Raw genomic sequence first — 27,453 nt, 5'->3', positions numbered from 1 at the left:
CATCCTGTCTGATCACTTGCATCTAATCATGTCCATTGTCCATTCCGACGGACTTGGGCAATTCCAGCAAGACAACGCGACAACCCACACGTCCATTATTGTTACAGAGTGGCTTCAGGAACACTCTTCTGAGTGTTCCGCTGACCACCAAAATCCCCAGACGTAAACATTACAGAGCATATCTGGGATATGCTCTCTAACGTTCTGCTTGGAAGAGATCTCCACCCCCTCGTACTCTTACGGATTTATGGACAGCCCCGCAGGATTCATGGTGTCAGTTCCCTCCAGCACTACTTCACGACATTATTCGAGTCCATGCCACGTCGTCTTGCGGCACTTCTGCGTGCTCGCGGGGGCCCTACATGATGTTAGGTAGGTGTAACAGTTTCTTTGGTTCTTCACCGTAGTAACAACCAATACTATTTATAGGGTGCCCAGCGAATGAGTCCCTGATTTCAAAATTAAATAGGCAGCAATCGGTATGTCTATGGCGAAAGCTGTAAGTAACTTATTCAGAAGTTTCGAAGTAGTTCGAGAAGCTTGTAACAGGTGAATCTCTAATTGCAATACGTAGTGCCTATGAACAGTGCGTCGCAACTCAGAACGACCAGTTCCACACCTGAAATGTGAAGGGAACTTAGTGTACCGATGGAAGCGGTTTAAATCATGTTTGTCATTGAACAAAGAGATTTTTGTACTGGAATACCTCAGGTTAGAAAACAGTCCTTGTAGCAAAACATTCTATTTCAGGCAGCCACCCGGACTAAACTTGATATTTTGATATAAGATTACGTCTCTGAAGATGAACTTCGGCTTTGTATCTCAGTTGTCTGTGCGAGGCATTTTCGGTCCTTTCCTTTTGGTTACACTAATAGTTAATTGTTACACTGATATTCCTTCCTTGTTGAGCCTTGCTGCTCTAAAGTTACGTTATTCCTGTATCTTGAATTCTGTTGTGAAACAATAACGTTATTTGGGTTACTTCACCTTTATTTTGTAGTACAATGGATAGCCCTGAATTCCAGTATTAATGAAGCTTCTCGTAAAGCTTTTGGCCTGTAAATTGGTTGTAAGTAGTCAGTTCGATTACGTGATGTTCACGCGCCACAAGTTTGCTATCGTCTTCCCATTTCAATATTCGTAAGTCGAACTTTTAGCCTATGTTTTTAACGAAGTCCGATTGTGATTATTATAATTATCATGCGAACTAACACTTTTGCATTAACGTTTAGCAATAACACGGTTTCGAGTCGAGAAGTTCTCTGCTTTCCAACTACGACTGCATGACTTGGAGCCAGTTCTAGCATACGATTGAAAGAAAATTCCTGGTAGCAAGAATTAGTTTCAGCCGTAACCAAAGACTAAGAAAATCAACACCTTCTTGTCAGTTTTATTATTGCACGTTCTTTTTTCCTTACGGGTAACATAATGTATCCCCTCTTCGATAACATTTTTTTTACTTTCATGAATAAATTTAAAAGAATAAAACCCATATTGTGGAATAAAGATGATGCATTACATCCTACGAGAACAAGGTACAGTCTTCGAATACGATATAATGTTTCAAAAGAACCCGATGCGAAAACAATTCGCAAGCTATTCGCCATATTCCAACGGACAGGCAGAGTGGCTGCTGAACTAGAGAGGAATGTTGGCCCCATGCAAACTGTTGTTACTCTTTAAAATGTCGCCACGGTTTCTGTAACTATTAAGCAAAATCCAATGAAATCCGTCAGAAGAACAGCAGCTGGGATTGGTTTCGAGCGTTCCGTTTCGCAGAAACTACTGATCCAGAATACAAAACCACCAGGCCTTACCAGGAGGAGCTGTACGTCAGAGGGTTGACCTTGCGAATCAGATTCTCACAATGATCGATAATGAAGGATTTGATGTCAACTGCATCTGGCTCACAGATGAAGTACACCTGCACTTGGATAGAGTCGTGAGCAGACAAACTGGCTGTGGCTATAAAATACCGAATTACACTTACCGACTCCACGCCACGCGGATTTAGTGGATTCCATCAGGAAATAGAAATGTAGCATAGTGACTAGGTATGAGTGCATCGACTTACACGCGCAATTCCTGGACACGTGACCATTCTGATTCATTCTCCCACTGTCAGTAGCCTCCCTGTACCTTTTGCCCGTCCACAATAGTTTCTGTTCTATGTTTTTTTCAAAGTATTTAAAACTAAATCTGAAAGTATGGTACTAATGGGAGCGAACTTTCGGATCACGCAGAGAAAGATGGCACTAATTTCCGGACACGTGGATTACTCGTACTTCCGAGGCGACGTAGTGGCCGAGAAACTAGTCAACATTTTTCTTCGCAGCTTTTATCAAGCCTCCTGGAAGCTTCAGGTCAAGGCTACAGGGCACTATACTCGCCAAGGTGACCCTTTCTCCCTGTCGACTTGCCCCTCCATGCTGGATGACGAAAATATGGCAATAAATAAAAATATGAAAGGCAACGACTTCGCCTGGTAAAATACACTGACGGAAAAAAAATTGGAACCCCAAGAAGAAGTCGTGTGACATTAACGAAAGTTCTACATATGGACCATTATGACTATTCGGATTTCGGGCCTGTCGCAAAAGAGTGGCGCTAGTAACGCCACCGTTAGCGAGCAAATCAGATTTGCTTTAAGTACACTACTGGCCATTAAAATTGCTACACAAAGAAGAAATGTAGGTGATAAACGGGTATTCATTGGACAAATATATTATACTAGAACTGACAAGTGATTACATTTTCACGCAATTTGGGTGCATAGATCCTGATAAATCAGTACCCAGAACAACAACCTCCGGCCGTAATAACGGCCTTGATACCCCTGGGCATTAAGTCAAACAGAGCTTTGATGGCGTGTGCAGGTACAGCTGCCCATGCAGCTTCAACACGATACCACAGTTCATCAAGAGTAGTGACTGGCGTATTGTGACGAGCCAGTTGCTCGGCCACCATTGACCAGGCGTCTTCAATTGGTGAGAGATCTGGAGTATGTGCTGGCTAGGGCAGCAGTCGAACGTTTTCTGTATCCAGAAAGGCCCGTACAGGACCTGCAATATGCGGTCGTGCATTATCCTGCTGAAATGTAGGATTTCGCAGGGATCGAATGAAGGGTAGAGCCACGGGTCGTAAATCTGAAATGTAAGGTCCATTGTTCAAAGTGCCGTCAATGCGAACAAGAGGTGACCGAGACGTGTAACCAATGGTACCCCATACCATCACGCCGGGTGATACGCCAGTATGGCGATGACGAATACTATACCAATGTGCATTCACCGCGATGACGCCAAACACGGATGCGACCGTCATGATGCTGTAAACAGAACCTGCATTCATCCGAAAAAATAGCGTTTTGCCATTGGTGCACACGGGTTCGTCGTTGAGTACACCATCGCAGGCGCTCCTGTCTGTGATGCAGCGTCAAGGGTAAACGCAGTCATGGTCTCCGAGCTGATAGTCCATGCTGCTGCAAACGTCGTCGAACTGTTCGTGCAGATGGTTGTTGTCTTCCAAACGTCCCCATCTGTTGACTCAGGGATCGAAACGTGACTGCACGATCCGTTACAGCCAGGCGTATAAGATGGCTGCCATCTCGACTGCTAGTGATACGAGCCCGTTGGGATCTAGCACGGCGTTCCGTATTACCCTCCTGAACCCACCGATTCCATATTCTGCTAACAGTCATTGGATCTCGACCAACGCGTGCAGCAATGTCGCGATACGATAAACCGCAATCGCGATAGGCTACAATCCGACCTTTATGAAAGTCGGAAACGTGATGTTACGCATTTCTTCTCGTTACACGAGGCATCATAACAACGTTTCACCAGGCAACGCCGGTCAATTGCTGTTTGTGTATGAGAAATTGGTTAGAAACTTTCCTCATGTCAGCACGTTGTAGGTGTCGCCACCGGCACCACCTTGTGTGAATGCTCTGAAAAGCTAATCACTTGCATATCACAGCATCTTCTTCATGTCGGTTAAATTTCGCGTCTGTAGCACGTCGTCTTCGTGGTGTAGCAATTTTAATGGCCAGCAGTGTGCATGCTGCAACTGTCGCGAGCGTTAGTTACCTTTGAGTTTGAGCTGAGGGTGGGGGGAGTGATGTTGATGAAGTGACAAAGACGCCCTTATGAACACCTCACTGAGTTCGAAAGAGGTCATGCAGTGGGGTTTGGGGCTTTGAGAAGCTGGATGTTCCTCCTGCGACACTGCAGGAAGGCTTGGCAGGAACGCAGCCACTTTGCATGACATCTGACAGCGGTGATCACGAGAATATACGGTCGCCATAAGATCGGGCTCCAGACGGATGCGTGGTGCTGCCGAGAGGGAAGCCCGTCGTGTTCGGCGTATGTCTCTAGCGCATCATACTGCATATGCAGCAGAGAAGTAATTGGCTCCACAGTGACACAACTAAATGTTTACATATCGGTTACTTCAAGGAGAGCTCCGAGCCGGCCACCTTGTAGCGTGCGTTCCAATGACCGCATACCGCCGCCATCGGCGACTTCAGTGATGTCAAGCGAAAGCAGGGCGGGGTCGAGGTCGGCTTTGTTTTCTGTGGAAGACTGGTTCTGCCTCGGTTTCAATCATGGTCGTGTGTTGGTTAGAAGGAGGCCAGTTGAGGGCCTCCAACCAAACTGTCTGGGTGCTAGGCACTCCTGACCTACACTAGGATAACGGTCTGGGGCGTGATTTCGTATGACAGCAGAAGCGCTGTCGTGGTTATACCACGCACCCTGACTGCAGAGTTGTATGTCAGCATGGTGATTTCGACCAGCTGTGCTGCCATTCATGAACAGCATTCCAGAGGGTGATTTCCAGTGGGATAATGCTTGCTGACGTACCGCTATTGTAACACAAAATGCTCTACAGAGTGTCGACACGTTGCCTTGGCCTGCACAATCACCAGATCTGTCGCCAGCCGAACATGTATGCGACATCATCGAATGAAAACTCCAGCGTCATCCGCAAAAAGCATTAAACCTCCATTTATTGACCAATCAAGTGCTACAGACATGGAACTCCATCCCACAAACTACCATTCGGCACCTGTACAACACAATGCCTGCACATTTGCATGCTTACTTTCAACATGATGGTGGTTGCGCCGGTTATTAAAGAGCGGTTTACTATCTTTTGGTTCGAAAAATCGATTTTTTTAAAAAATTCATTTTTGGATCCATAAAAGTGCTTAGAAACCACCCCTGAAATGGTTTTTCCCAATACGGAACGGAAATGTTTGTTTTTCGCGGTTAAACAAAAAAATGCACCTGCCTGAAATCGGTCTTTTTCACGCGCCAATTTTTTTTTTCCTTTCGGAGGACGAGTTATTGTACCGGTGCTTGGGAGGAAACAAACAAAATTCAAATGAAAGTTTGTACGCGTGTGTTTGGAAGTTAGCGCCCAAGCATTTGCGTTCTGGTGCGAAGATTGTGGAGATTGCGAGTTTTCTGGCAGTGAGCAGCGTCAACGAACGGTATTCAGCAATTCTGAAGACCATGACAACGATGGACGGCACCCTGGGTCTCTATTCGACGCAGTTCGCCAAGCATTCGGCCTACCACCGGATTCAAGCGGCCGAAAACCGCTTGTCACCGGCGGTACGAGCGGCTGTGGAGCAGCGCAGGGTGGATCACATCGAGCAGAACGCCCTCTTTAAGGAAGAGGAAGGACTAGTTTATGGACTCGTAATAGCAGATTGAACGTACGTTGCATAATATTGCATTTATATGTAGTCAAAACTTCAAACGCGTTTTTCTCGAAATACCTTTTTTTTATCGCGCGGTATGGTAACTTCAAATCTACTGAACCGATTGGCATGATTCTTTGTTTCCAACGAAACTAACTAAATTGTCTAGGAGTTGTACAACTTTTATTCCGATCCATCAACTATTAACATTTTTACATGGCCGACAAAGTCGAAAAATCGATGAAAAAATTGTATTTTTTTTTTCAAATGGCCCCCTTTTTGTTTCCTATTGTCCAAATAACTTAAGCGAGGTACAGCTCCTAAAGAATCTTACATACTTCGCTGACGTCAACTCAATTCTGATTTCAGACCAGCCGGCTGTCCTGTTACATACCACGCGTGGAGGTCTACATCGAAATTTTGTTTCGTTCCGACGGCACTTCCGCCTTTGTCCTTCGACATTTCCGGTCCAAAAAATTCCAGTTTGTAGAGGAAATGTGAATAAACATTCCGACAAAATTTGAAATTGATATCTATAAAACATCCCGACAAAAAGAACATGCTTTCATCGGGTCAAAGATAGTAAACCTCCCTTTAATGTACCATGATTTAACATTTCAAATTCCCACTGACATTAAGCTGTGATCTTGCAATGTTACCCAATTAAATATATTACCTAAAAAACTGTGTTCCCGAAATTTCATTACTCCACTTAATTATATTTCGTCACTGCGATATTTGTCCCGTCGGTGTATAAACTGCCCGACGGAAAATGTGAAGCATCCAGAACGGAAAGAGGAAATTGAGCCGTGCTCCGGCTCACGTTTGTGCTGTTGACAGGTTGGCGTCGTGTATTCGGATTGTGACCTCTCGTTTTCTTAGTACGTTCACTGGCGCCACTACGTTTGCTCGCTTTGTCTGTCCGTGAGTGGCAGCAGCGGCGTTCATCGGTAGCGAGTACTGTGGTACTATCTTTGGAGCGGCCTCTAGTATTTCCGGGCTGGAGTGTGTTGGCAGTTCAGTGGGGACGGAGCAGAAGCGAGGTCCGACAGCGCCAGTACTCGCCGAGCGAGCTGGCGGTATATGCACTGCCCGATGGAAGGATGTGGCCGCGAGAGTACACGAGCACGTCGAGGTCCGGATTCAGCGAGTTTAAGTTGAATGGATCGTTATATTCGAGTAGTGCAACTTTCACTTGTGTGTGTGTGCCCGTCCGTTGAAGTGACCTCATGGCTATAAGTAGTCAGTCGATGATTCATACTGGGACCTTTCCGTGGCTGACTTGAGCGGGAACGACCGTTGGGTGGTCGTTCGGTCGTTCATCTCAGCGGACGACGTGTATTTGGTTTTCCGACCGTTTCTGACTCCTCTGTGTTTGTAATTCGTCCTGTTGCTCCACAGTGACTGGTTTTAATATTGTTTGAGTTGTTTGTGGTACTGTTTTCACGGATCCGTGTGTATCTAGTGTGGTTTTGAATTAGCAGTCATTTTAACGCTGTCTGCGTACTGGATTCGCGGAAGCAGCTTGTTGTGATTACCTCGGATTACTCTTGCGTCTGAACATGTTCTCTTGTATAATGTTTGTCGTTTTACGATGTCGAGAGTGTACCCCGACCGTCTGCCTGGCACGGGTGATTCCATCGTTGTATTGGGCATCGGACGTTACGTAGATTTTGCGAGAGTGTTGGTCTTGCGTTTAAACTGTGACTGGTTTGAGTTACCATCCTGGGCTGCCTGTCTCAGCTTATTTACGTTTGAGGGACTTTCCCAGGTCGATCCTTGGAGCACTGTCTGTGGATCACTCCCTTCTTTCTTTGGTCTGATTGTGTCAATTGTTTAGAAAATAATATTTTGTTTAAATTATTCCTATTTCTTGTGGCCTTCAGCCGACAAACAATTTGAATTCTTGTAAATAAGGCCTTCAGCCGTCGGTGTAGCTCGTGTTACAGTTAATTTTTTATTTGGTTGTCTTAAAAATTATTTTGGTATTTTGAACGTGTAATTGCCTTCCTCATTTGTAATTCAGGCCTTCAGCTGTTAATTGTTCTGAAATATTGCTCGTGGCCTTCAGCCGACAAATAATTTGAATTCTTTCTTAATTAAGGTCTTCAGCCGTCAGTGTAGCTTGTGTTACAGTCATTTTATTCTAAAATGATTGATTTTACAAAATTATTTTCTTAAATAAAGTGTATGTGTTTACTGTACAACCAACGGTAACTGATTAGGCCCCGTCCACACCTTTTCCTGCTTTCCCTAAGTCCGTCGTGGGTTGAGAGGTTATCTGATGTTATCTCAGCGATTACAAAAGCGAGTCAAACAAACAAAGAACTTGGCGGTATGAGCCCACTTATGGGAATAACGTTGAACCCCCCTCTGACCTGAATGCACACTCTGATTCGATTGGGAATGGTGTCATAAAGTGTTGTATTTTCTCCTGATGTAAAATGAACCCACAAATGTTCTGACCTGTCTTTCATATCCTGGATACTGGCATTGGCATGGAGCTGACGTCCGAGATGCTACCACAAACGTTCTGTCGGAGACAGACCTCGGAATCTTGCTGTCTACGGGAGTGCCTCAACATCACGCACACTGTTCAGGGAGACAGGTGCCATGTGTGGACAAGCATTGTCCTGCTGAAAAGTGGAGCCACGATTCTGTCGCATTATACACTCATGCTCACAAATTAAGGATAATCATACATGGTGCAACAACGCTCTGGTGTGCGGTTTGCGGGTTTAAATCACCTCGGGGTATGACCATGCGGTGCATTTGACCTGCGTTCGTCGCACAGTGGTTCTGGCAGCAGCCCACATACGAAGAGGTGTGTTGTTGCCTGTCAGAGTACGGTGCAGCGAGTAAGTGTGCAGACGTTTTCAGACGTGCTAATGATGACTGTGTGTTGAAAATGGCTCAAAGAACACATATTGATGACGTTATGAGGGGTAGAATACTAGGGCGACTGGATGCTGGTCAAACATAGCAGGTCGTAGCAAGGGACCTCCGTGTGCCACAAAGTGTGATCTCAAGATTATGGCAACAATTCCAGCAACAGGAAACGTGTCCAGGCGCTGCAGTACGGGACGTCCACAGTATACAACACCATAAGAAGACCGATATCTAAACATCAATGTCTGCAGACGGCCACCGAGTACTGCAGGTAGCCTTGCTCGGGACTTTATCGCAGCCATTGGAACAGTTGTCTCCAGACACATAGTCTACAGACGACTGAGCAGACATTGTTTATTCGCCCGGAGATTTGCAAGGTGCATTCCACTGACCCCTGATCACAGGAGAGCCCGTAAAGCTTGGTGTCAAGAACACAGTACATGGTCATTGGAACAGTGTGTAACCTCCCCCTCACTTATCGACCTTAATGACAGTGAAAAATTAAACCGCGTGTACCTAATGGAAATTTGGAAAAAGCAATCGTCACCAAAGTTAATCTGTCGGTAAAGAGGGAGGAAAGGGTTACATCTTGATGAAAGGAAAAATGCAAATAAAACTGGTGGAAATTAATTTTGAAAAATGGTAAAGTTAATAAAGAAAGTAAATGTGCGGTCGTTACGTTAACAATTAACTAGCGGTAATTAGATATTTGAGATTTGGGGGAAATTACGGTCGCCAGTGCTATGGACAATTAATATAGTAACTGAAAAAGAAAGGTTATTACACATATAATTAGCACTAGAAGCGTGGCAACTGAAGGTTGACACGTGTAGTGTGAAAACTGAAAGTTTGTCAGAAGTAATAAATTTCGCTACACTCTGACTTCATTTAGCAAAAGAATTAATAAAACCGGAAGATCGAAAGTTAATTTAGTGACTGAAGTTAATAGTGAGCTTTCTTTCTGAAGCACATCGAAATTCAGTAAAATACGGTTAGTCTTGGACTACCTCAACAATCATTTCAAAAGCTACTTGAATCCACGCAATTTAGAAATAAGAAATTTAACTTTGAACTTGAATTAAATGATTCTGAACAATTAACAATAGTAAAATTTAGTACGTACCAAGCTGAGCTGCAGTCACAGGTAAGCTAAAATACGGTAACAAAACTCGCACTCTTAATTTGTGCTTGTGTGATCTAAATATTGTAGCCAGCTATGAATACTTAAACTGAACTTTGAAATTAAAGCAGTGAAGTGGAATGATTGTACTTTAATGCTGGCGTCTGAATTTCAATGACACTCGGGTTCATTTCGGAAAAGGAAGGGACCCTGCTTGGTAATGCAATTGGGACAATGAGCAACAAAGGTTCATGCTAAGTTGCTGTAATTTTGCGAGGCAAATGGAACAGTTTGAAAAGCTGAGGTCTGCCATACAGTTCTGAAACTTTACGTGATTGTAGTCTTCCTTGTTGATTGGATGAAGGTTTGAAGTCGTCGATCGAGGAGGTGGCGACAGTTACTCATTGTCGGCCGTCGCTGATGCAGAAGCTGGATGTTGGCGCGCCTTCTTCTCGACACGGTCACCAGACGAAACGGGCTCTTGATGTGCGCCAGCTAATGCTTCCCGTCCGCGACACCATGTCAGAAACTATCATCGCAAGTCGAGCGCAATTACATGCTGCCAAACCCCGAAAGCGCGGCAATTCGCGGGAGCGTCACACAACACACCTGCTCAACCGCACTACTCCAGCCAGACTCTCCTGCTCTGCCCGCGCTCCACGCGACAGAGTTCACACTACCAAAGATCATAAACACTTAGGTTCTCCACACGACCTATCGATGTATTCGTTCGATAGTATAGTTTTCCCTAGGCCAGACCCAGCGTATAAATACAAATAATATTCACAAAATAAACCAATTATAAATCGACACATATATATATATATATATATATATATATATATATATATATATATATATATATATATATATAAACAGTAAAACAATTACAATCGTCACAATATACAAAGACACAGAAACGTCATATATTCAGGTAACAAAATATGGAAAAAAATATTACAGTACAATAGATGGAAATAGGAGGATATGCATTTCCGGCATTACACGTGCCCCACATTGTCTGAGGATGTTCGTGTAACCTAAACAGACTCAGAAAATGTCCCAAAAAAGAAACAGCGGAAATGCATATGCTCAAAACATCAACAAAATTTAGCATTCGTCTAATTAAGCATAAATCAATTTTTTGACCATAATAATTGAGTGGAGACACTCCTAATCATATTCCACTCTGTCAATTTGCACAAAATAAAACAGGTTGACAACATATTAAAATTCATAGAAAACAAAGAAAATGGTTTAGCTATTCTAAAATCGTCAAATTTCGTAACACTATCAAGAAATGGAATATTATTTACAAAATTAATCAGAATACATGGCCATAAAAACAGGTAGATCAAAATACGCAAATTAATTATTAATTACATATTATAAACATTTTATATAACCTTTTCATAATTAATACTCTCGCCATGAGAGTCCATTAAACGCTAAACAAGAAAATAATACACATCAGACCGAAAAAACCATAAATATTGACAACAGAATTCTTTCACATCAGCTGTCCGGGAAGAAAAACAACTTCGCCTTCCGTACCCGCAAGTAGAAATAATGCCGACAGCGGCACAAGAGCTGACAGCGGCTCCGCCTCGCCAGTATTGTTGCCCCCGCCTGTGCGGCACGCTTGATCTCACTCGCCCTTGTAACGGCGTTTCCAGAACGTCCGTTTCACTGAATTCTTTCGGAAAAACTCACTCCCGAGTAATCTCAAGGAGTCCATTAACACTATCACAGTGGATAACTCAACACTGTCCATCATCACACACGTGTACTAGCCTGAAACTCAAAACAGCGTCTAAGTACATCGGCAATGACTAGTAAATTACACATTCATTAAATCTTACAGCTAGTTACAAAATCATATTTACATTCCTTAATCTACTGTGACTCAGCTGAAAACTTAAACAAGCAGCATGGATTTTTCAATTGATTTATAATGACTCTCTCTTAAATCATTTAGTAAAAATTAATTACTTATTAATTACAACTTCTTTAATGTCCTCTTGGACAGGCAAAAGCATGGCAATCTAGCAAATCGTTAAATATTACACACTATATTTACATACTGTTCAAATTACCCATTGTGTGGTATTAATCGATCCCAGGTTGGTACAATTTCAAGTCTACAATATTCCGTATACCTAATAGTTTTCCAGAGCTTGGATACTCTAAGCAATAAGCATTTGTGTGAGGTATACCAATGACTTTATATGGTCCGTTATAAACAAACTTAAATTTAGAGATTTCATTGTCTATCTCGCTCGATTTATGAGCTTTTACAAGTACTAAGTCTCCGATTGCAAACTTAGCAAAACGCACTTTAACGTCATGATGTCGTATGCGAGCATCGGCTTTTAGCTTCATTACTTCTCGCAAACGATCTTTTTTCACACCAATACTAACGTCAATCCGTGGAGGGAATTTGATTATCTCTTCCAATTCACTTTCTACACTTTTGTCAATGCCGAAATTCCTCACGTTACGGCAGTTCAAATTCATTCCTACGTCAATGTCATCCGGCCTGTTAACAATGTGTATAGGCTGGTATTGCCTATGCACACCGTCTCCTGCCTCGTCAAAACCAACTACCATTGTTTTATCGAGTGACATACATGTCAAAGTTTTGCTTTCGCTGTTAATCACTGCACGGTACTTTAATAGCCAATCTAACCCGATAATTACTTCCATAGTTAAGTCTGGCACGACGACAAACTCTTGTTCAAATCGTGTCCCACATATCTTGAAGTGGACAAAAATCTGTTTTGTGACCGGTTTACTGGCCTTCCCAGTAGCACCGATAATTTTTACTCCTGTTACTGGCATAACTACGATACCAGGTCTGTCTTTCAGTAACTCAAATATTTTCCCAGATACAGCACTCAATTCTGCACCGATGTCAATCAACACGTTTAGTTGTAGGTCGTTCATATTAATAGACACTACTATCTGTCTACACTTGTCCTCGACTGTTTCTTTATTTTCCCACAGTAAATCCTCGTCTATATCCAGGTCATTCCAGAAAAAACCATCCGGCTTTGATCCTAAATCCTGCTTATCTGGCGGCTTTTTCAGCCTCTGTTCACATACAGTTTTAATTTCAACACGTTTGTCCTGAGGCTTAGTCTGTAGCTTCGCCTCCAATACCGAAACCTTTTCCTGTAACTCGTCAACTAGTGAGTGTTGCTTTGCTATCAATTCACTAATTGTCACCTTTGTTGATTCCTCTTTGGCCAGATTGATCTCATCTGCCAATCTACCCGGCGGAATGTGCCCAGTGGTATCTGCAATTACTTCCTCTGGATCTGTGCAACCCACACTGCTATCGTCTGACCGTATAATGTCAGCTCTAACCTCATATACGCTGTAATCTATGTGCTTTTCTACCAATCGTGTCCGGCTATCACTAAAATTTTCGCAATCTTTCTCCTTAATACTCTCGCAATGTTTAAACTGGAGTTTTGCCTCGGATGGGTCGGCTACTTCTACCACTATAACTTTCGGTAAAGTCTGCCGGTTAGGGCCAGAACTTTCCGTTACTACTTCAACATCCAACTCCTGCGGGACGAAACACGACGAATCTTGCTCGTGCTCCCCATTAACATCAACTATTTCTAGTAAAGTCTGCCGGTTAGGGCCAGAACTTTCTATCACTTCCAAATACTATCTTCCTGTGGGACGAAACGCGGCAAATCCTGCCCGCGCTCCCCATAAACACTTCTCCCATACAGGCACCTATAATCTCTTAGTTCGTCGTATAAGCGACCAAACTGCCTTAACCAGACCTCATCCCTCTCTGCATCCCCTCGCTCGATGACGGACGTTTTATCCGACATCTGATCTTCTCTCAACACTTGCGAATCATTCTTAAACTCAATCTCCAGTTCCGCTGTGGGTGTTACAGCTGCCACTTTATAATCGATTTCCGGAACATTGCTTAAATTGTTCTCACTGACAGTGAATGTATTTTCTACTACCGTGTCTATAGCTGATCTACTACTTGTGAGCGCACTCCTTTCTCCTAACACTGGCACACTCTCCCGCCGTTGATTATTCCATACGGAATTTTCATAACGACGACACCTGGGTTTTCTCCTGTTATTGGGCCTCCAAAATTTCTCCACGCCCGGTCGGCCCCTCACCGGCGCGGCTAATGGTTTCCCTGTCTCGTCCCAGCAGATGCGCTCCCCGGATACTGCTGAGGCGGCTGGTCACACCCTCTGGCGTTATTACTGTTCTGTGAAGTCCGTATCACGCTAGTGTGATACTGGTTTCCGTCATTCCGGTTATTATTTGCATTGTACCGATTGTCATTACGGCCCGAACCATTATTGTTATTGCTGCCAAGATTGCGGTATGCATTATTCCCATAGTTATCGTTGTTGTGGTTCCCGTTGTTGTTACCACGGCCTCTACCACTGTCGCGATTATTGCGCCAATAGTCCTCGTCCTCAACTCTTTCCAGGAAATCATTGATTGTCCTGTAATTGCTTCCTACGTAGCGTTTTGTATCATCTGGAAGCTTCTTGTAGAGTTCCCAGACTATTTCGGATTCCGTGCGGCGATCACGCAAATATTCCAACTTGCGGATCCAGCCCTCACAAAACACCTTCATCGAACCGCGCGAATTCGCATCGAAAGGCCTCGATACGACAAATTCGCTCCAGACACTTTGCTGTTTTTGCTCTGACCAGTATTCAGCCAGAAACAAATTTTTAAATTCGTCAAAAGTAACGTTCGCAATGTTGAGGTTGAAGCCCCAACGCTTGGCATCACCAGCCAGCACATCAATAACCGCATTAATTTTTCTCTCATTAGTCCATGATCTGGGTAAAACTCTTTCACAATTTTTAATGAAATCCGTCGCGTGTATACCGCCTTTTTTCAAGGGGTCGAACCGCTCCTCTTTCGTCAACAACTCCGAACTATGTGCACAGATTGGCACATAGCTCTGTTTTTCGTCAAGTTTCTTTTCTAATTCCGACACTCTCGTAATTACTTGGCAAGTGGTTGTCGCAAGCGTTTCTACTTCCCTTTTTTTCTCTTCGCAGGTATTAGCCTGCTTCATCACTTTGGTATCTACTTCGGATACTAAAGCCTTTAAAGTTTCCACCTTCTTTTGATCCTCTTTTTTCACTAATTGAATTTGTTCCGTCACCTTATTCTCGATGATCGGAGCAACTGCTTCTCCTACTCTTTTCTCGATTCTGCTAATTTCGGAATAAAAACGAGTATTTATGCTTGCAATTTCCGCCTGAACGCCTATCATTTCCTGTTTAAGATTACCAATTTCGGTATTAATCCCAACAATATCTTCTTTGATTTTATCAACTTTTGTGTTAACAACTTCAACATTGTTGTTAACAACATTAATAGCTTTGTTCTAACTGTCTAGCATTCGTTCAATTTTTTCAGACTGAGCTTCTTGCTTGGCAGCCTGAGCTTCTTGCTTGGCAGCCTGCGCTTCTTGCTTGGCAGCCTGAGCTTCTTGCTTGGCAGCCTGATCATCTTGCTTCGCAGACAGAGCTTTAATTTCTGCCGATTGACTCTTGATTTCGTTAATCAAAACATTCAATAAATCAGTTAAATTCCCGGAAACTACCGGTTTTACTTCCGTAGCGGCTTCCTCTTTAATTGTCCTCCCGTATTCGTCATCAAGGGATTCAGATTTGATTTTCACTTCCGATTCCGAAACATTTTCTAAAGTTTGGAATTCCATTTCTGCTCTTTGTTGCGTTTCGGCGGTCGCGTCTTTCATGCTAGCCGCCTGCCCCTGAACAATGGGTACCGCGGTGCGCGTTTCCCACTGTTCGACCGATTGTTTCGTATCCAAGTCTACCAAATTTTGGCAATTGTTGCCTTCAGTCATTTTAATAATTTTCAATATGAATGCCAAATCTCAAATCTAATTAGAATTCCTCACACTAATATTCTCGCTGACGTATCGACCATTTCGTAACCAGTACTTTGTTACGAGATTTGCACAATGCAAAATTCGTGTCCAGAACAACCTCAAATCTGAAGATTGTCCTGTAACCAGGTCGCCACGTGTAACCTCCCCCTCACTTATCGACCTTAATGACAGTGAAAAATTAAACCGTGTGTACCTAATGGAAATTTGGAAAAAGCAATCGTCACCGAAGTTAATCTGTCGGTAAAGAGGGAGGAAAGGGTTACATCTTGATGAAAGGAAAAATGCAAATAAAACTGGTGGAAATTAATTTTGAAAAAGGGTAAAGTTAATAAAGAAAGTAAATGTGCGGTCGTTACGTTAACAATTAACTAGCGGTAATTAGATATTTGAGATTTGGGGGAAATTACGGTCGCCAGTCCTGTGGACAATTAATATAGTAACTGAAAAAGAAAGGTTATTACACATATAATTAGCACTAGAAGCGTGGCAACTGAAGGTTGACACGTGTAGTGTGAAAACTGAAAGTTTGTCAGAAGTAATAAATTTCGCTACACTCTGACTTCATTTAGCAAAAGAATTAATAAAACCGGAAGATTGAAAGTTAATTTAGTGACTGAAGTTAATAGTGAGCTTTCTTTCTGAAGCACATCGAAATTCAGTAAAATACGGTTAGTCTTGGACTACCTCAACAATCATTTCAAAAGCTACTTGAATCTACGCAATTTAGAAATAAGAAATTTAACTTTGAACTTGAATTAAATGATTCTGAACAATTAACAATAGTAAAATTTAGTACGTACCAAGCTGAGCTGCAGTCACAGGTAAGCTAAAATACGGTAACAAAACTCGCACTCTTAATTTGTGCTTGTGTAATCTAAATATTGTAGCCAGCTATGAATACTTAAACTGAACTTTGAAATTAAAGCAGTGAAGTGGAATGATTGTACTTTAATGCTGGCGTCTGAATTTCAACGACACTCGGGTTCATTTCGGAAAAGGAAGGGACCCTGCTTGGTAATGCAATTGGGACAATGAGCAACAAAGGTTCATGCTAAGTTGCTGTAATTTTGCGAGGCAAATGGAACAGTTTGAAAAGCTGAGGTCTGCCATACAGTTCTGAAACTTTACGTGATTGCAGTCTTCCTTGTTGGTTGGATGAAGGTTTGAAGTCGTCGATCGAGGAGGTGGCGACAGTTACTCATTGTCGGCCGTCGCTGATGCAGAAGCTGGATGTTGGCGCGCCTTCTTCTCGACACGGTCACCAGACGAAACGGGCTCTTGATGTGCGCCAGCTAATGCTTCCCGTCCGCGACACCATGTCAGAAACTATCATCGCAAGTCGAGCGCAATTACATGCTGCCAAACCCCGAAAGCGCGGCAATTCGCGGGAGCGTCACACAACACACCTGCTCAACCGCACTACTCCATCCAGACTCTCCTGCTCTGCCCGCGCTCCACGCGACAGAGTTCACACTACCAAAGATCATAAACACTTAGGTTCTCCACACGACCTATCGATGTATTCGTTCGATAGTATAGTTTTCCCTAGGCCAGACCCAGCGTATAAATACAAATAATATTCACAAAATAAACCAATTATAAATCGACATAAATATATATATATATATATATATATATATATATATATATATATATATATATATACAAACAGTAAAACAATTACAATATACAAAGACACAGAAACGTCATATATTCAGGTAACAAAATATGGAAAAAATATTACAGTACAATAGATGGAAATAGGAGGATATGCATTTCCGGCGTTACGAGTGGTCTCTGGTTATGTTCACAGACGAGTACAGGTATAGTCTGAACAGTGATTCTCGTCGGGTTTTCATCTGGCGTGAACCAGGAACCAGATACCAACTCCTTAATGTCCTTGAAAGGAACCTGTATGGAGGTCATGGTTTGATGGTGTGGGGTGGGATTATGATTGGTGCACGTACACCCCTGCGTGTCTTTGACGGAGGAACTGTAACAGGTCAGGTGTATCGGGACGTCATTTTGCACCAGTATGTTCGCCTTTTCGGAGATGCAATGGACCCCACCTTCCTCCTGATGGATGATAACGCACGGCCCACCGAGTGGAAGAGTACCTTGAAACAGAAGATATCAGGCGAACGGAGTGGCCTGCCTGTTCTCCAGACCTAAACCCCATCGAGCACATCTGGGATGCTCTCGGTCGACGTATCGCTGCACTTCTTCAAACCCCTAGGACACTTCAGGAGTTCCGACAGGCACTGGTGCAAGGATGGGAGAGTATACCCCAGCAGCTGCTCGACCACCTGATCCACAGTATGCCAACCCGTTGTGCGGCGTCTGTACGTGTGCATGGTGATCATATCCCATATTGATGTCGGGACACATACGCAGGAAACAGTGGCGTTTTGTAGCACATGTGTTTCGGGACGGTTTTCTCAACTTATCACCAATACCGTGGACTTACAGATCTGTGTCGTGTGTGTTCCCTATGTGCCTATGCTATTAGCGCCAGTTTTGTGTAGTGCCACGTTGTGTGGCACCACATTCTGCAATTATCCTTAATTTATGAGCATGAGTGTAGATACGACATGAAAATGCAGGATGTCTGTGAGGTTCCGTTATGCCGCCACAGTGCCTTCGTCATTACTGTCCGTGACCCGAAGTGTTACCCGATGGCTCCCCATATTATGACGCCAGAATTAACACCGCTGTGCCTCTCCAATGCCTTTTTCCGCCATACTCGCTATTTACCAGCCGCGGTAGCGCAGAACCGCTATTCGTCGCTGAACCCAATGCGATGCCACTCATCAGCAGCCCATCCTTCCCAATCAACGCACCACTCGAGACACAGCCGTTTGTGTTGCGATGTTGTAGCAGCTTACAAATGGAACGGTATCTCCCTAGTACGGCTGCCGCTAGTATCTGTCCAGTGTTTCAGGATGATACAGAACGTCGTAGGGAGTCCATTACTCGTTCTCAGAACATAGGCGCAGATGTGTAGGGATAACGGCGTGCTGGGTACACAATCCTTCATTGTGATGGTCAGAAGTGGTCGACCTGGAGCATATTGACGAGTAAGAACGACCTCAGATGCCATACAGTCCAACATGAGGCTTTTGTTACATCCGAAAGCCGTACAAACAAGGATTTTGCACGATTCGACCTGCCAGCTAAACAGAGATTCGCAATTATTCCTCTCTGTCTGGTGATGATAACGTTGTCTCACACGAATGTGCGACATATCCGTGCCCTTCATTGTGATCACGCGACTTCTGACGCTGTCACGCCCTCACATACCCTACAAGGCCTGGCAACAAAGCTATGCACTAACGGCACTAATGCACACCAGTAGCCATTCCACCTGGCACTGCTGGTGTGTGCATGTACGAAGTTATACTGACATCCGTCCATGTCTTTTGGGCGCTTCATTTTTTTCTCAAGCTGTGTATATCTGAACACCCCGACATATTCTATGGTGCTACAATAATCTCTGAATTTAGTATCTGTTTGACATTATAATCAGAGCTCTTGCATTAGGAGCAAGCTCTTCCTATAATGAGCCTCTGAATACATTACTAATTTTATTTAACAACTTCATTGTTCATTGTTTCGGTGCAACTTAATCTGGACTCCAATAGAAATAGCACACGATAGTAAGACAGTGTGGTTGTGTGAGCTTTCTTTTTCGATTCTCGGAATTGTGTTGAGTGTCCAGCCCCGGTAGCTGAGTGGTCAGCGCGACAGAATGTCAGTCCTAAGGGCCCGGGTTCGATTCCCTGCTGGGATGGAGATTCTTCTCCGCTCGGGGACTGCGTGTTGTGTTGTCCTAATCATCATCATTTCATACCCATCGACGGACAAGTCACTGAAGTGGCGTCAAATCGAAAGACTTGCACCGGGCGAACGGTCTACCCAACGGGGGGTCCTAGCCACACAACATTTATTTATTATGTCGAGTTCTGATCATACAGGAAAGACCCGGAAACCGTATGACACTGGTTTGTCTCCTGAAAAACAAAAAGTATTGTTTCCTCATGGACAGAAAATGAGTGCAGAGCACACAGATTACATCTGCTACATTTTTTAAGGGATCTGTGAGGTAGCGGTTATACATGTCAGGCTTACAGATCAACAAGGCATATGTGTCAGCCGTAAACAGAAGCTGTACACCATGACCGGATGAGGCTGGCGGTACAAGTCCACATGACCAGCCCTTTTCGTAGACATTGCGCTGAGCAGATCAATCGCCATTAAACATCCGGCCATAGATCCACTGGCTTTATTTGTAACTCGACATTCCCTCTGAGTGAGGGACTACCTGTGTAAATGGCACTCCCTAATATTATCAGCAAGAGGCAATAAATTTAACTTCAACCCGAAGGCGCTCTGGATGGCAACTGCCATGGACTAATTATCGGGCCCCAGAAAGGGTTTCTGGCAGCATGCGCCCTGTCTGCTAGCGAAGATCATAATTATTTTACATTAAATTGAATCTAGAAAAGTTCACATGTCTAAAATATTAATATGCAATTCAATGAAGCAGCTAAGACAGCCGCCAAAAATATATGTATAATGAGTAAATCCAATGCCGAAAAGAAAATCGTAGCACAAGGAGTTGTACGGCATGAACCAAAGTAGGTAGGCGAGGTTCTACATCTGAATGATGATATCTATTCAGATTTCGGGCCAGTCGCATAAGAGTGGCTAACGGGATTCAAATCAGATTTCCTGTAAATATACGCTGTAACGGTCGTGAGTTGCCATTGGGGCTGGACCTTTCACGATGGACGCGGTGGGCTGATGATAGTGGAGAATGCCTTTAAGGCGACAAAGACGCCACTATTTACACCTCACTGAGTTTGAACGAGGTCGTGTAATACGAGAAGCTGGAGGTTCCTTCTGCGGCACTGCAGTGAGACTTGGCAGGAATGTAGCCACTGTACATGATTGCTGGCAGCAGTGGTCACGAGAATGTACAATCACAAGAAGATCGATCTCCGGACGGCCACGTGGCACTACCAAGGAGGGAGGTCATCTTGTTCGGTGTGTCGTTCTGGCGCATCGTACCGCATCTGAAGCAGCAATCTGAGCTGCATCTGGCATCACAATGACACAACGAAGTGTTACAAATCGCTTAATTCAAGGACAGCTCCGAGCCGAGCGTGCATTACACTGACCCCGAACCACCGCCGTTTGCGACTACAATGGTGTCAAGCGAGAGCTCAATGGAAGGCAGGCTGAAGGTCTGTTGTGTTTTCTGATGAAATCTGGTTCTGCCTCGGTGCCAGTGATGGCAACCGTGTCTTGGTCAGAAGCGGGCAAGTTGAGGGCCTGCAACCAACCTGTATGCGTGCTAGACACACTGGATCTACGCCTGGAGTCATGGTCGGAGATACGATATCATATGACAGCATGAGCACTCTCGTAGTCACCCCACGCTTTCTGACTGCAAATTTGCACATCAGTCTGGTGATTCGACCTGTTGTGTTGCCATTGATAAACAGCATACAGGAGTTGTTTTCCAGTAAGATAACGCTGTTCCATATACTGCTTTTGTAACCTAACATGCTCTACAGAGTTTCGACATGTTGCCTTTGCCTGCACAATCACCACATATGTCTGCAGTCGAGTATATACGGGCCATCAATGGACAACTCCAGTGTCATCCACAAACAGCATAAACCGTCCCTATATTGAGAGAACAAGTGCAACAGCCATGGAACTCCATCTCACAAACTGACATCCGGCACTTGTACACTTTCGCAAGCTTGCATTCAACATTCTGTCAGCTACGCCGGTTATTAATGTACCAGCATGTCACATCTGCAACGGCTTATCTGGCTCTTCCATTGACCTGTTATCTTGCGATGTTAATCACTTAAACATTTTATCTAGACAAAGGTATTCCCGAAATTTCATTACTCTGCATTAATTATTTTTTGATGCTGCGATTTTTTGCCATCAGTGTATATGGTGGAGTAGTTTTAGCTACATTATGTTTTCAAATGGCTCTGAGCACTATGGGACTTAACAACTATGGTCATCAGTCCCCTCATTATGTTTTGAATTTTCTGAAACAGGCATATACTTTTTAACTTCTACAATTGTCGAATTACGACACCGACGTTCTTAAAAAAAATGTGATTCTATGTCTTTTATCAACAAAAGCAAAACAAGGATAATGGAATGTGGTCGAATTAAGTCGGGTGATGCTGAGGGAATTAGATTAGGAAATGAGACACTTAAAGTAGTAAAGGAGTTTTGCTATTTAGGGAGTAAAATAACCGATGATGGTCGAAGTAGAGAGGATATAAAATGTAGACTGGCAATGGCAAGGAAATCGTTTTTCAAGAAGAGAAATTTGTTAACATCGAGTATAGATTTAGGTGTCAGGAAGTCGTTTCTGAAAGCATTTGTATGGAGTGTAGCCATGTATGGAAGTGAGACATGGACGATAACTAGTTTGGACAAGAAGAGAATAGAAGCTTTCGAAATGTGGTGCTACAGAAGAATGCTGAAGATAAGATGGGTAGATCACGTAACTAATGAGGAGGTATTGAATAGGATTGGGGAGAAGAGAAGTTTGTGGCACAACTTGACTAGAAGAAGGGATCGGTTGGTAGGACATGTTTTGAGGCATCAAGGGATCACAAATTTAGCATTGGAGGGCAGCGTGGAGGGTAAAAATCGTAGAGGAAGACCAAGAGATGAATACACTAAGCAGATTCAGAAGGATGTAGGTTGCAGTAGGTACTGGGAGATGAAGAAGCTTGCACAGGATAGAGTAGCATGGAGAGCTGCATCAAACCAGTCTCAGGACTGAAGACGACAACAACAACATGTCTTTTATGTGGCACTGGAAAGTGCCTCCCAAGTGTACCTGAACGACACAACATATATGGAACTTGATCGAATAGAACTGTAGAGTTCACCGGTCGGGTTAGGCCTTTGGTGGGTGTGGAAGTTGAGCAGGTGAGGTGCTGACGCTACTGGTGTAAGAGTCCGAGATCAGGAGCAGGGGAGCATTGACTGTCTTACGACTCACAGTGTCAGTGAAACGGCAGTATCTGTTATAACATTTGTTTACTACGTAAAGTGTTGAAAATTACGAGTGTCTTCAGAACTGCAGTCGACAGCCGGGCACTGCCCTGTGTCTGTCACTGCCCGTGCTGAGCTTGAGAGGAAGGCGGTGCTTCTCCAGATGTTCCTTGATCGCCTAGTCTAGTATCCACCTGAGCATTCTCGAAGAGGGACGTACCCTTAGGCGAGTGTCGACAGCGCGTCATAGATGACTATTAGTTTACCTGTAGGAAAGGTAAAGGCACTACAGAGGCAGTTCTGATGTTGCAGTTAATAATGGAAGCAAGACTAAACAAAAATGTAGCGACGTTCACAGGATCTGTCGACTTGGGGAAAAAGTTCGCCAGTATCAAATAGTGCAAGACGTTCGAAATTCTGAGAAAGACAGAGGTAATCTATGGGAAAAGACGGATAATATCCAACTAAAAAGGCTGTAAACCAGGAATGTAGTCTTTCGCCCCTGCTGTTCAATCTATACATCGAAGAAGCAATGGCGGAAATACAAGAAAGATTCAAGAGTAGAACTAAAATTCAAGGTGAAAGGATATCAATGATAATCTTCGCTGGTTATATTGATATCCTCAGTGAAAGTAATGAAGTATTACAGGATCTGTCGAATGGAATGAAGAGTGTAATGGGTACAGGATATGGACTGAGAGTAAGTCGAAGAAATCTGAAAGTAATGAGAAGTAGCAGAAATGATAACAGCGAGGAACTTAACGTCAAGACTGGTGATGGCGAAGTAGACTGAAGTTACGGCATTTTGCTACCTAGATAGCAAAATAACCCATGACAGGCAGAGCAAGGAGAACATAAAAACCAGACTAGCACTGGCAAACAGGGCATTCCTGGCCAAGAGAATTCTGCTAGTATCAAGCATATTCGGCCGGCCGCTGTGGACGAGCGGTTCTAGGTGCTTGAGTCCGGAATAGCGCTGCTGCTACGGTCGCAGGTTCGAATTCTGCCTCGGGTATGGATGTGTGTGATGTCCTTAGGTTAGTTAGGTTTAAGTAGTTCCAAGTCTAGGGGACTGATGACCTCAGATGTTAAGTCCCATAGTGCTTAGAGCCATTTGAACCAAGCACTCGCCTTAATTTAAGAAAGAAGTTTTTGAGTATGTTTTCTGGTGCACAGCATTGTATGGTAGTGAAACATGGACTGTGGTAAAACCGGAAAAGAAGGGAATTGGGGCATTTAAGATGTGATGCTATAGAAGAATATTGATATATAGTTGGACTGATAAGCTAAGGAATGAGGAGGTTCTCCGGAAAATCGGCGAGGAAAGGAATATATGCGAAACACTTGCAAAAAGATGGGTAGGATGTCTGTTAAGACTTCGTCGAATAACTTCCAATGGTACTAGAAGGAGCTGTAGAGGAAGACAGAGATTGGAATACATACATAAAATAATTGAGGATGCGGGTTGCAAGTACTACTCTGAAATGGAGGGGTTGGCACAGGAGAGCAGCTCGTGGAGGGCCGTATCAAACCAGTCAGAAGACTGATGACTCAAAAAAAAAAAATCATGGCGGTGGGTGTTGTAAAGGCGAAACCAAAGGGCCTAGATCGGCAACAGAGGGTACAGTCAGGAAGGTGGTACTGTGTACAACCGTGGAAGCGGTAATCCGGTGTCTCGCCCGACATATTGTAAGCGGAAGTCTGCATTCACTCGGCATGGTCCCTCATCAAGGGAAGACCCAAGCTAACCCACATCTTCTTCATACACGGAATGAATTAGCAATTGCGAATAAGGACAACCATCAGCTGCAGATCTGATCTGGCTATCCACGGACGACTCACAGCCAGATCCAAACTTCTGTATGTCGTCAACCACGCCTCTACACATCTTATTCAGTCAATGCGGCGGCTAGGTACCAGTGGCACCTTACAGCTTCTAACAAGGGAACCTCCCCATCGCACCCCCCTCAGATTTAGTTATAAGTTGGCACAGTGGATAGGCCTTGATAAACTGAACACAGATCAATTGAGAAAACAGGAAGAAGTTGTGTGGAACTGTGAAAAAATAAGCAAAATATACAAACTGAGTAGTCCATGGGTCACATAAGCAACATCATGGACAATATGAGCTCAGGAGCGCCGTGGTCCCGTGGTAGCGTGAGCAGCCGCAGAACGAGAGGTCCTTGGTTCAAGTCTTCCCTGGAGGGAAAATTTTACTTTCTTTATTTTTGCATAGTTATTATCTGTCTGTTCGTTCATTGACGTCTATGTTCACTGTAATAAGTTTAGTGTCTGTGTTTTGCGACCGCACCGCAAAACCGTGCGATTAGTAGACGAAAGGACGTGCCTCTCCAATGGGAACCGAAAACATTTGATCGCAAGGTCATAGGTCAACCGATTCCTCCACAGGAAAACACATCTGATATATTCTATACGACACTGGTGACGGCATGTGCGTCACATGACAGGAATATGTTGTCGACCCACCTAACTTGTACAGTTGGCGAATGGGTAAAAAGATTCTTCTACCTTGCCCGATTTAGGTTTTCTTGTGGATGTGATAATCACTCCCAAAAAAGTGATGAAAACATAAGAGTTTGTCACATAAACTGAAAATAAAAAATTAAAATTTTCACTCAATGGCAGAATTAAACCAAGGACCTTTCGTTCTGGAGCTGCTCACGTTACCACGAGACCACGGCGCTCCTTCGTTCCAATTCTCCTTGAAGTTGCCTATCCTCCCATGAACTACTCAGTTTGTATATTTTGCTTATTTTTTCACAGTTCCACACAACTTCTTCCTGTTTTCTCAATTGATCTGTGTTCAGTTTTTCAAGGCCTATCCACTGTGCCAACTTATAACTAAATCTGAGGGGGGTGCGATGGGGAGGTTCCCTTGTAAGTTGCAATGTGGCTGGCAGGCTGTGGTCAAAATGGAACTAGCGCAGATTTCGATAGCAGTTGCAGCAAAGTTTTGCTCTACATGTAAGAATTTTACTTGTACATTAAAAATATGCGTACAATATTTGCCATCGACATTTACGCTGCACTTGACAGTCATGAGCATGTTCAGTCAGCGAGTTCAAAAATGGGTTGTTGGTAGCTCTTAACAAAAGATTACCAGGATGAACGTGACCATAAAGTTGCCCATCGCAGTAGGAGCACTCCATGAATGCCTGCATGAACCAGGTTTCCGAGTCACACTGCGTTTGAACATGAAAAGTACGTGCGGGCGGTGTTTGAAAGCTCTCTGGCATGAAGTCATCATATCCAGGTACAGTCCAGCAGTACCGAGCGAAACCTGCGAAGACTGGAGAACAGAGCTGATTGTTTCGGATGCACATCAGCAACGAAATTAAATCCATCGGCGATGGTGTGAACTGATAGTCGTTAAGGACACTGTGATCTTCAGCACCGCCATGAACTGTCGGAAGAATAGCACATCAAGTCGATTGAACGTAAAATGTGTACACAGGAGGTAAGGTCTTGACTGTATACACCGTGATTTGCGGTCGGATATAATCGATATGAATCCTGTCACGATATGTCTCTAGCGAACCAATCAGAAGAAGAGAATCCTTCGTATATCACCCCACTCAATCCTCTTCGACGGGCTTCGCAGATAAGCAGATGACTGACTTCCGCTCTTCGTAACAGCTCTTCGTCACTATCAGATTCTGGGTCATCCATAAGTTTTTCACAATGAGACAAGTCTTCTTCAGCGTATTCGCGTTCTTCAATATAGTCTATTGTATTTTCATGGTGTATATTATTACCATTGGCTGCCACTGTTTCAAATATTATATTTCTCTCCTTGACTGTAATTTATCTGGACTTTCTTTTGTGTTTGTAAATGACACGATTACTTTGACGGTGAGAGTAACGTGACACGCTACAAAATCGGTAAAATCACAGACGGACTGAGTAACTGACGAAGATGATGCGACACAGACGAGGGTCACTATTATACTGGTTCCCAGACATATGGTATCGGACACTTAGTCAGGTGACTAAGGTGTGGCGTGTGTCGACTATAGCAAACGCTGCAAGTAAGTACATTAGTAGTAGTAGCTTTATTCATCCGTAGATCTATTTTTACAAGTATATAGGACATGCCAAAATATTTACAAGTATAGACCAATTTAAAAAATGTTCAAATATGTATGAAATCGTATGGGACTTAACTGCTAAGATCATCAGCCCCTTAGCCTACACACTACTTAACCTAAATTATCTTAAGGACAAACACACACACACACACACACACACACACACACACACACACACATGCCCGAGGGAGGACTCGAACCTCCGCCGGGACCAGCTGCACAGCCCATGACTGCAGCGACTGAGACCGCTCGGCTAATCCCGCGCGGCCAATTTAAAATAAGCTAATTCGTATTCACATCCATTTACAGACTTCTAGTTAGAGACAATCATTAGATTTACTCCTGGTATACAATATTTTTTTTTACAAATAACTTATTAAACTCATACACTGGTGATCTCTAGGCCATTTTCTGTACCGCAACTTCCAATTTGCTATCCTGAAAAACTGAATCAGTATCCCTCTATAAAGAGTGAGATAATGAGCTCAGAAAGAGGAACAGGTATTAGTATTGTGCGATATATAGCTTGGGGGTAAGTTTTTCTAGGGAAGGAAAAAAGGGAAAAAAACATAGTGTGACGGTGTTATGTGGAACGTTGAAATAAGGAGAACATGGAATCGAACCCAGGACCTTTCTGATGCACATTATCACGAACTGTAAC

The 27,453-nt window shown here is 43.6% G+C and overlaps 1 protein-coding gene across 1 annotated transcript in view; it reads left to right on the top strand.

The window, feature by feature from the left end:
* Positions 1-27,453, top strand: part of LOC126262806 (cytochrome P450 6k1-like) — a 174,176-nt gene that overhangs the window by 109,581 nt on the left and 37,142 nt on the right. The gene's annotated exons all lie outside the window — the stretch shown is intronic.

Source organism: Schistocerca nitens, chromosome 6 (assembly GCF_023898315.1).
Source record: "Schistocerca nitens isolate TAMUIC-IGC-003100 chromosome 6, iqSchNite1.1, whole genome shotgun sequence".
NCBI lineage: Eukaryota > Metazoa > Arthropoda > Insecta > Orthoptera > Acrididae > Schistocerca > Schistocerca nitens.
The sequence above is the reverse complement of the archived record's forward strand: the minus strand, read 5'-3'. Positions and strand labels throughout refer to the sequence as shown.